Source organism: Lipotes vexillifer, unplaced genomic scaffold (assembly GCF_000442215.2).
Source record: "Lipotes vexillifer unplaced genomic scaffold, Lipotes_vexillifer_v1.1 scaffold165, whole genome shotgun sequence".
NCBI lineage: Eukaryota > Metazoa > Chordata > Mammalia > Artiodactyla > Lipotidae > Lipotes > Lipotes vexillifer.
This window is the reverse complement of record NW_006799066.1, coordinates 1,260,806-1,271,191: the sequence shown is the minus strand read 5'-3', so window position 1 is coordinate 1,271,191 and position 10,386 is coordinate 1,260,806. Positions and strand designations below refer to the sequence as shown.

Here is a 10,386-nt window from a genome sequence, read left to right as displayed (position 1 = left end):
CACATATGGTCACCTTATCTTTGATAAAGGAGGCAAGAATATACAGTGGAAAAAAGACAGCCTCTTCAATAAGTGGTGCTGGGAAAACTGGACAGGTACATGTAAAAGTATGAGATTACAACACTCCCTAACACCATACACAAAAATAAGCTCAAAATGGATTAAAGGGGCTTCCCTAGTGGCACAGTGGTTGAGAGTCCGCCTGCTGATGCAGGGGACACAGGTTCGTGCCCTGGTCCAGGAAGATCCCGCATGCCGCAGAGCAGCTGGGCCCGTGAGCCATGGCCGCTAAGCCTGCACAGGCTCTGTGCTCCGCAATGGGAGAGGTCACGACAGTGAGAGGCCCACACCGCGCAAAAAAAAAAAAAAAAGAAACACCTCTTGGAAGATTTCTCTGAGCCATTCAAGCTAATTTTCCTCAGTCGGACTTTGTAAATGTCTCTACGATTACTTATTATTTTATATAATAATTATCTGTTGTTTGTTTATCTTTGCTCCTTGATTGCAAACTCCCTCAATACGAGCATTATGTCTTATTCGTCTTAGAAGCTGCTTTGCACCCAGACAGCAACTGGCGCACAACAGATACTCCATGAGTGTTTGTTGAATGAATAAATGAATCAAGACAATGGCCCAAGAAGGCTCATGGTTTCCCACTGAATTTGCTACTCTGCCTTTCAAGCCAGTCTCTGGAGCCTTTTGACCCCAGGTTCCAGGCTTTCAGTGGCTCTCTGGGCATTAACTAGCACCTTTGGTGCCCACCCAGATCACATGGTGGCCCCCTCTTCTGGCTCCACTGAAACTACAATGAAGTCCATGTGAAACCAGCCTGCATTCAAGTGACACCAAGGAGAGAAGGTTGTCTGTCAAACTCAGAAGACAGATGTCAGTACTTCTCAGTTTCAAACTGAACCCTAACTCTTGTGAAGTTCAAGTTTCATTTCTACTTTGGCCAAATGCAATTTCCTGATTCTATGTAAGAAACGTTTAAGGGTCTATATTAGAAGACTTTGAGGACTTTGGGGCTCTATCTAAGTGATACCCAATTTTATTTTGGTGATTAATGTACACATCTCTTTTCCTTAAGGAGCACAGGTTTTACATTTCAAGAAAAAAAAAAAATATTCTGGCTTTGTTTTTGGCAAGATGTTCAGTGTGTTGCTCCACACTGATATTCAAAAGCAGGTAGAGACAATTCCCAAGATCCAGCTGTTATTGGCTTTCCCTCCTGGGAAGAGGCAGACTGGGGTTGGAACACTACGCAGCTCTGACTCTTGCGACCTTGGGGAAGTTACTGAAATCCTCTGTGCCTCTGTGGCCCTGTCTGGAACATGGGCCAATCACCTTGCCTCCGATCCACCTCCCCGGAGGGTTGCAAGTATTAATGAGTTAATGGTGTTTGGAGAGCACTGTGAGCTTTGTATGAAAGATACAGAAGAACAAAGTAGGCAGGTTATTATGCATAATGAAAAGCTCCAGCAGAAACGCTGGTCTGAGTTGACCCCCAGTACCACAATAATCAGAACTCAGACATACCATACGACCAGTGCTCAAATATAAATCATTTTTAAATTTTAAAACTTAAAAGGGGATTTTAATCTGATTGCATGATTATACCAAACTAGCTTGTCTCACGAGCAGGGGGCTCATAATCACCGTGGGTAAATGCCTGATTCCATTCCTACCCCGAGGTGTTGGTTATTGCCCCAACTGTGCACTACCGTCCACCAAGAGGGCAACTCTCACCCTCACACTGTGAGCTCTTTTAAGACTCTTTTTGAAGAACTCTTAGGGGTAGGTCAAGGAGATCCCCTGCTCCCAAACCATCCTCCCACGTGGTCATGGAAGACAAAACCCTTTGCAAATTAGAGAGGAAACTTAAAATACAACTACTGCCCGTAGTAGAGCAGAGCACTTAGCCTGTGAATTACGGGACATAAACGATAGCAGACCCCACCCTCCACCCAGCGCAGGTTTCAACAGAGAAGAGAGAACAAATGACCTTGAGTTCAGGCATGAAGATGAGTTTCTCCGAAATATAGGGGCTGGGTGCAAAAGGAGAGACTCGGAGGCCTGAGACAGTCACAGCCTCCCTTCCAGCTTCACCCAGAGCACACACTGCACACAGAGGACCCTCTCATCTTCCTTCAGAGCACGGCCTCCTCTCACACCACCCAGGGAAACGCACAAGCCACGTGCGCTGGAAACCCTGGGCAGGGAAATAGCAACCAGCGCCGTCCTTGCTAGTTTCTGAGGGTGAAAAGGCGGCGTACTGTGAGAGCTCATCAAACATCACCCTGCTCACACTTCTCCCAAATGGCCACCTACACTTTTTAACAGCGGCCTCGGAGCACTCCAGCCGCGCAAAAGTGCTCTCTTTGCTGGTCAAGTTGATGTCTGAGTTGGACAGAATAGAAAGCAGGGTTTGCAGAGTGGAGGTGATGCTGTCCATCAGCTTCACAGGGGTTTGCCATGGATGCTCAAGTCCAGCAATCCAGGCAGGACCAGCGATGAGCAGGCACAGCCAGAGGAGCAGGTGGTCGGGGGGCGGAGGGTGTAGGGATCAAGGCTCTGAAGGCAGGTCTTCAGCCTGAAGGATAAAAGCCCAGGGAGCTGGGATGACTTCTTCCGTGTGAAGAGAGAAAATCCGCTTCCTCTGTGGCGTTCCAAAGCACGGGACCAGGCTCAAGAGGCGAACACAGTTCAATCCAATAGAAGGACATGCTTTCTAACAGCACTGACCCAAGATGGAGTTAGCTGGCCACTGGCCACTGACCACTTCCTGAACTCAGCATTTATTTTTTAATAAATCTTTTTTTTAAGCGATTTATTTGTCTATTTATTTATTCGGCCGCACCAAGCAGCATGTGGGATCTCAGTTCCCCCACCAGGGGTTGAACCCGTGGCCCCTGAAGTGGAAGCGCAGAGTCTTAACCACTGGACCGCCAGGGGAGTCCCAACCATGATTTCAGTCTTTTTAAATGACATTTTACAGTGAAAAGCGTTATTGAGTCACTTCTGATGTAAGAGGGGAAAAAAATAAAGAAAAATTTGAAATGGCTGCCCTACCGCGTCAGACACTGTGTGGAACAAATCCTTCTCTCAAGACTCCTCTTTCGATATTTATATCCCCTTTATTATAAATGTGCTACAGAATTTGAAGATTCATTATAAAGAAGAATTTTTCCTACAGAATACGAGGTTTCGCTTTGCATTCTAAAAGAAAATTTTAAAAATCAAATAAATACAGAGTCTGATCCTCTTGAATGACACTGGGAAGTAGGTAGAAAAAGTCATATAGATTAAGGGCTGAGGATGGGCGACTGTGGCTGCGCACGTGCCCGCTCTGTCCTGTAGGTGGCAGCATCTGTTTACAGCTGTCGCATTTACCTTCGATGGCGGCTGGAGGGCAACTCGGTTGAGCGAGTTTGAGCCCGGCTGCTTCAATTTCCAGAACAGCCAGTATAATCAATTAAAATTTTAATATCATTAGGTATCTGCCTTTACTGAAGGAAAGAAAGAAAGAAGCATAGAAGTAGGTTCTTCCTGACAGAAAAGGAAGCAACGTATTGATCCTATGCAAGGTCATAGCTCAAGCCACCACTGTCACATTTTTTTACCTGGACCACGTATTGAATCCTTTATTTTTCCTCTGCTCAAATCCACATGAATGCAACAAAAACTACTGTTTACTGTTCTCTTGTCCTTCCCACGTAGATTTCAGAGAGAAACCAGTGAAGAGATAGCCTACACTAAACCCAGTGAAAATTCAGAAAGGCCGTGAACTGTCTACAGCTCAAACCAGGAAAGTGGGCTAGCGTTGCTTTTTATAAAAATAAATAAATAAAGTATACAATTATATTTTAAAGTTATATTTTAAAATATTATACATATTTTAAATATATATATATGGAATGGAATAAACTTCTTGAAGTATTAAAAATGAAAAGCCAGATGTGCCTTGCTTGAAACACCAAACATTCCGCTCCCTATGCCTGGGGTCCCTGTGTTGATATATTACTGCAAAGCCCCAGAGTAGGCCAGAGAGCATGGGGAGAGCAGGTCTCCAACTGCCATTATGGTCAGTCTTTTGGAAAACTCAAAATACTCTGTTGTGTAAGATCCTCTAGGGCAAACATTTCCAACCAGTAGATCAGGATCAACCAGTAGGGTCACCTAGCTCCGCAGGGGGGTGGCCAGGTCAGGGCTGTCCACACCCCGCCCACTCATCCCATTGTTATCCCAGACTTCCTGTTGGGAAAAAGACACCACGCAGGCCCGCACCTCAGAGGCCTCCCCTGGGGAGACTCCCCCCAAGCCCTCAGCCCTCCCCTATGCCCAGGCTCTCCATCCTTTGGGAAAATAAAAAGTGTTCCACTTCTGGAGAGGCCAACCGCCCCTGCTCTGGAGCCAGAAAGCCCCACTCTTTGGGGAATTTCCAAACCTTATTGTTTGTTTGATTTCCTGAAACCTGTCTTCTGCCCCTAAAAACCAAAAGCTGTTTTGCATAGTTGTTTCTTTCCCTTTAATTAAAGAAAAATTGAGTAAGTGTTGTTTTGAAATTTTCACGGCTCACTTAGACATAACTGGACACCAGGGTAGCACAGAGTCAGATTGGGGAGAGACTACTTTCAAAATTTGGTAAGTATGTTATAAATAGGAACAGAGAGACATATCTAGTATTTTAAAACATGTCCTTCCAGAATATTAACTAATGCTTAAATGTATTACGTGGAACTTATAGAAAAATTATGAGGTTTACACTGAAAATGTGGGTTCTGTAGTCCGGTTTGGCCCATGTATAGCCTTGGGAAAGTTACTGTATTGCTTTGCTAAGGCTGCCATAACAAAATACCACAGGCTGGGGGATTAAAACGACAGAAATCTACTTCCTCACGGTTCTGGAGGCTGGAAGTCTGAGATCAAGGTGTCAGCAGGGTTGTCTTCTTCTGAGGCCTCTCTCTTTTGCTTGCAGTTGGCAGCCCTCGCCCTGCGTCTTCACGTGGTCTTCCCTCTGTGTCTGTGTCTAATCTCCTCTTCTTATAAAGACACCAGTCATGTTGGATTAAGGTCCACCCTAATTCACTCCCCTCTCCCACTTCTGACACAGATACCTCAGAGCAGAAGATTGCTGGATCCACAGGAAATTCCAGCAGAGGAGGGTCTATTTAAAGTTCTGACTTCTCGGCTTCCCTGGTGACACAGTGGTTAAGAATCTGCCTGACAATGCAGGGGACATGGGTTCGAGCCCTGGTCCGGGAAGCTCCCACGTGCCGCGGAGCAACTGAGCCCGTGCGCCACAACTACTGAGCCTGCGCTCTAGAGCCCGCGAGCCACAACTACTGAGCCCACGCGCCACAACTACTGAAACCCAAGCGCCTAGAGCCCGTGCTCTGCAACAAGAGAAGCCACCGCAATGAGAAGCTCGCGCACCGCAACGAAGAGGAGCCCCGCTCACCGCAACTAGAGAAAAGCCCACGCGCAGCAACGAAGACCCAAACGCAGCCAGAAATAAATAAATTTATTTTTAAAAAAGTTCTGACTTCTAGAATTCAAACCAAACACGGGTTCAGAATGAAAGCAAGAAAAGAAAGATGCATTTTCCTTCCCTCAAAGAAGTGCCTGGCCGTGCACAGAGTGGGTGGTCAAGCAGAGAAGGAGTGATGGCCAAATGACGGGCACCCCACGCTCCCAGGCACACTGACTGGGATGGAGTTCCACAAGCAGACCTCTCCTGGCAGAAACAAAAGCTGGCCTGTCTGTCCCTGCTTCTCCAGGGAAAACGCATGGCCATTCACCCAGTCACCCCAGTGGCTGTGACACCTGATGCTGGCATAGCAGCCAGCTGCTGAAACAGCATTGCTAAGGTAGCCCAAGGAAACCAAACCGTGGCAGATAGACGTGGTGATTTCTTGCTGGAGGGGAAAGGGCCCCAAGAAAAGAGCAACCAAGCAAGTGTGTTCCAGAAAGAAAGGTAAACAGAGATAGGCTATAGGTGCCTCACTATTTCCTCCTTCACCTTCCCCCTGGTGCGTGCTTTTAATTCATGACACGCGGTACTAAAGAGACTGCCCATAGATTTAGCACTGACATTTCCTCCATGCAGTAATCCTTTGAATCCCATTTGCTGTAGATTTCTGCAGAGTGACATAAAAAAGACTTGTTTTGAAATTAGTGAGCACATTATAATGAGCTATTTTTTTCCAGTATTTGGGGCAACTTGAATAAGCTAACTCACCCAAACTCACCTCGTTCGGCCTGTGCCCAGGAAGAATTCTACAGGAATAGAGGCTGCATTACAAATCATCACACTATCCATTGTTATGAAAAACGCCAACGGACACTGGCTCTAATCACATGATTTTTCCCACACAAACAACTCAGACCCTCACCTGACTTAAGGAAAGGATTTGTATGGGGTCAGTATGGCGACTTCAGTAGGATTAGCCTTTTTCCCATTACACTGGTGCGCTTCATAAAGTTGTGTATAGTTGTCACATACACAGTAGAGTATAAACAGAAGAACGATATACTCTCTTGCTCCTAATAAAAAGGTTTCTGAAATTCCACATTAAAAAAAAGAAAAAGAAAAGGAAAGGAAAAACGAGAAGTTGGACGTTCAGTACAAGACACTTGTTGGGGAAAACTTCCCATTTTGCAGGGAGGAGACAAGGGATTCCTTTCTCCCCGCTCACACTGTGAGGGATGTGTCTTGTCCACGCCTCCCCATCCACAATCATAGCTCGTGCGGTGGTCCAGCTCCCACTGTATCGCCCTGGCTGCCAGCGCCAGTAATACCCCTTGGGGAAAGCAAAATAATGGCTTCCAAAGATGTTCATGTCCCAATTTCCCGAAATTGTGACTATGTTACAGTAGAAGGCCAAGAGGAATTAAGGTCAGCTGATCTCAAATAGGGAAATTATCCTGGATTGTCTAGGTGGACCCAGTGTAATCACAAGGGTCCTTAAATGTGGACGAGGTGGCAGCAAAGTGATGTTTGAGTGAGGTGATGGGGGAAGGACCAACCTGCCATTGCTGGCTTTGAAGATGGAGGGTGGGACCCCGTATCCAAGGAATGTGGGCAGCCTCCAGGAAGCAGGCTGTCCTCCAGAGCCTCCAGGAAGGCCCTGGTGACACCTTGATTTTAGCCCACGGAGACCCACTGTGGACCTCTGAATTACAGAACTGCAAGGCAATGAATCTGTGTCATCATAAGCCACTTAGCATAGGGGAATTTGTTACAGCAGCAGCAGCAGAAACTATCCACCACGCCTGCCCCTTGGCCTCTGGAACTAAGGCAGGGGTAGCCTCCTACTCTTGAGGACCAGTGGGTCTCCCCACTGCCCTTGACTGGCTCTCAGATCTTTCATCACATGCGTAACCCACACATCTGGTTTCCTGACTGGTCTGTGACTGATATAGGTACCATCAGAGCAAACTGGTACCTAGTCAAAAAAGCTCAAACGCTAAGAGAAAAAAATGCCACCTAATAAGCTAGTTGTCTAAATAGAATGTTCAAACTTCTCCATCTGCAAATCTTTTCCAGTGAAAGAATCTGCATCCATACGTTAAATGTAAATGAATTAAATGTTGTATGCGTGCATCTCTGATCAGTCAAAAGAAGCAAGTAAACATGGGAACAAAGACCTCAGCCTAAAGAATGTTCTTCCTAAAATCGAAAGCACATACATTTTACTTCAATGTTTTGCCAGATCTGCCCAAACCTGTCCTAAATAACCAGTGCCATCAAAAACACCTCGCGAGCTTTAACCATGGCATTCTTCCCTATTAGGATTTCATAAGAATATCAATAATGTGATCTTGCTTTCATTTTGACAAAAATAATGTTATACGTTATTGTTAGTTTCTTTCCTAAGAGGCCTTAGGTCTTCTAGAGAGGATTTTAAAAATGGAATTAGTTCAGATATTTAGTAAAAGCTGAAGTGTTGTACCCCAGGTAGTATCTGCTAAATTACAGAACTTCTGTTTTATGAAAGACTTAATAATTTAGTTGCTTCTTTGTAGTGCATTTAAAGATGTTGTTTTGTTTGAGAAAAAGAAAATTCACCAATTATAATGAAATGAATAGTCCTCCTAGGAAAAATGTGCCCTCCCTCCCTCCTTTTCATACAACTGCTCTTGTTAACATTCTTGCATTTACAAGAGCACTGAAGGACCCTGGCCCAGCAGAGAGTGTATTGGTGTCCTACTGCGGCTCCATAACAAATTCCCACAAACTTCATGCCTTAAAACAACACACATGTATCACTTACAGTTCTGGAGGTCAGAAGAGTAAAATGAGTCTCATGGGGTCTAAATCAAGGTGTCAGCAGAAGCTGGTTATTTCCGGAGACTCCAGAGGAGAATATGTTCCTTCCCTCTTTTACCTTCTAGAGGTGTTACCGAGCAGGGTTCTTGACCTCCTTAATCAATAGAAATTGATCAGAGGCCAGACAAGAAATTCGGGCAAGGCTTTACTGAGGCTCCTGCTGCAGCAGGAAGTGGGAACAAGCAACACGTTCCCTGCTCACTGGCTCTCTCCCAGAGGGAGTGGCAAGCTGGTTCCTTATATAGGGGCAAGTCCAGGGTCGGCCGGAGGGGGGCTTAGGTGGTTTGCTCACCCCTTTGGTGGTGGTGTGTGCAGCAGGCGTGAGCAGTACCCGGCTTTTGCTCCAGGCTCTTCTTTTTGTATCTTGTTGCCCATAATTTGCCTCTACTGTGCACGTACACAGTTATTTTTAGTCCCTTATAGTTTCTTTGTATTCTATTGCTGGAGGAGACATTTGTCCAGGTGCAAGCACTGCAGCAAAGGGTCCCAGGTCCCAGGTCCTAGCCTGTCTCAGAGGCTGCTGACATTCCTTGGCTAATGGCCACATCCAACCCAATCTGCTTCACATGGCCTTTTCCTCTGTCTCTGACACCTCCTACATCCCTCTTATAAGGATGTTTGTGATTATCAGGCCCACTTGGATAATCCAGGATAATCTCCCACGTCAAGATCCTTAACCAAATCACATCTGCAAAGGTGCTTTTCCCAGGTAGAGTAACAGTCACAGGTTTTGGGGATGAGGGCCTGAACATATTTAGGGGGTCATCACTCAGGCTTCCACAGTCCACCCTCTGGCCCCGAAAGATTCACATGCATCCCACATGCAAACTGCATTAACCCCATCCCAAGGTTCCCAAAGGTCTTAACCCATCACAGTTTCAAGCCCAAAATCTCATCCAAGTCTCAGCAGCTCCCAAATCTCATCTAGGAAATACAAATCAGGTACAGGTGAGTCTCTGCATATAATCCATCCCAAAGCAGGGGTCCTCTCTTCCTGCAGACGAGTGAAATTGGAAAATGAGTTATATGATCCAAAAAAACAGTGATGGCACATGCGTAGGATAACAGTTATAGGCATGCCATTCAAAAAGGGTGAAAACAAAAGGAGAAAGGGAGCATGTGGGTCTCAACCAATATGCAACCAGGCAAACTCCATTACATTTTGGGACCTGGGAATGACTCTCTGTGGCTCAGCCCACAGCTTCACCCTCGAAGCCATCCTTTTTCTTTCTTTCTTTTTTTCTTTCTTTTTAATATTTATTTATGTATGCAGTGCCGGGTCTTAGTTGCAGCAGGTGGGATCTAGTTCCCCGACCAGGGATCGAACCCGGGGCCCCTGCATTGGGAGTGCGGAGTCTTACCCACTAGACCACCAGGGAAGTCCCTCACCCTTTTTCTTGAAGGGTACTGCATGTTTGCAGCTAAGTACTTTTATCAGCCTGTCTCCTACCTGTGGGATTTGGGGAGCCCACCAGCCTTATTTTATTTCATCTTCTTTCTGTCCCTGTCCATCCAAGTGTCAGTGTTTCTGCTGGAATGACATTCTCAAAAACCTGTGGGCCATTATTCAGCCTGCCACAGATTACTCAGACAGGATAATTAATAAAGGGAGGAAAACGTGACTTCCGGAGGATGTGTTTGGCTACCTACGTTATAAAGCACCACATACACAGAATGCAATCATTCACCGCTCTTAAATGTGGATTTAAGGTATGTCAGGTCTTTAAGTCTCAAGTTATACACTAGAACACGATATGATCTGAAAGACCTTTCAACTGTGATATATCTCCTTACAGGAAAAGTCAGAATGAGTGCTTAAAAAGTAAAAACTGGACTGTCCAGAGGATGCTCATGACTAATAAATAGAGAATAATTTTAAAAGGAAGGAGGTGCTCAAATTACAGCAGGAGGTTTTAGGGACAACTTCCTCATAGGACCCCAAATGAGCATCAGGAAGGTTTATGAAGCCGTGGAATCTGCTTCCTGGAAATTTTTCAGTAATTTCTTTTGAAATTAATGGCATCCAGGACTTTCTTTCCTGAGTTAGGCCCTCACTG

General features: G+C 45.6%; 1 non-coding gene across 1 annotated transcript; it reads right to left on the bottom strand.

The window, feature by feature from the left end:
* Nucleotides 1-9,635: 9,635 nt before the first annotated feature.
* Nucleotides 9,636-9,708, bottom strand: TRNAG-CCC (transfer RNA glycine (anticodon CCC)). The gene has a single exon. It is a non-coding gene; the product is annotated as a tRNA-Gly (tRNA).
* Nucleotides 9,709-10,386: the final 678 nt, after the last annotated feature.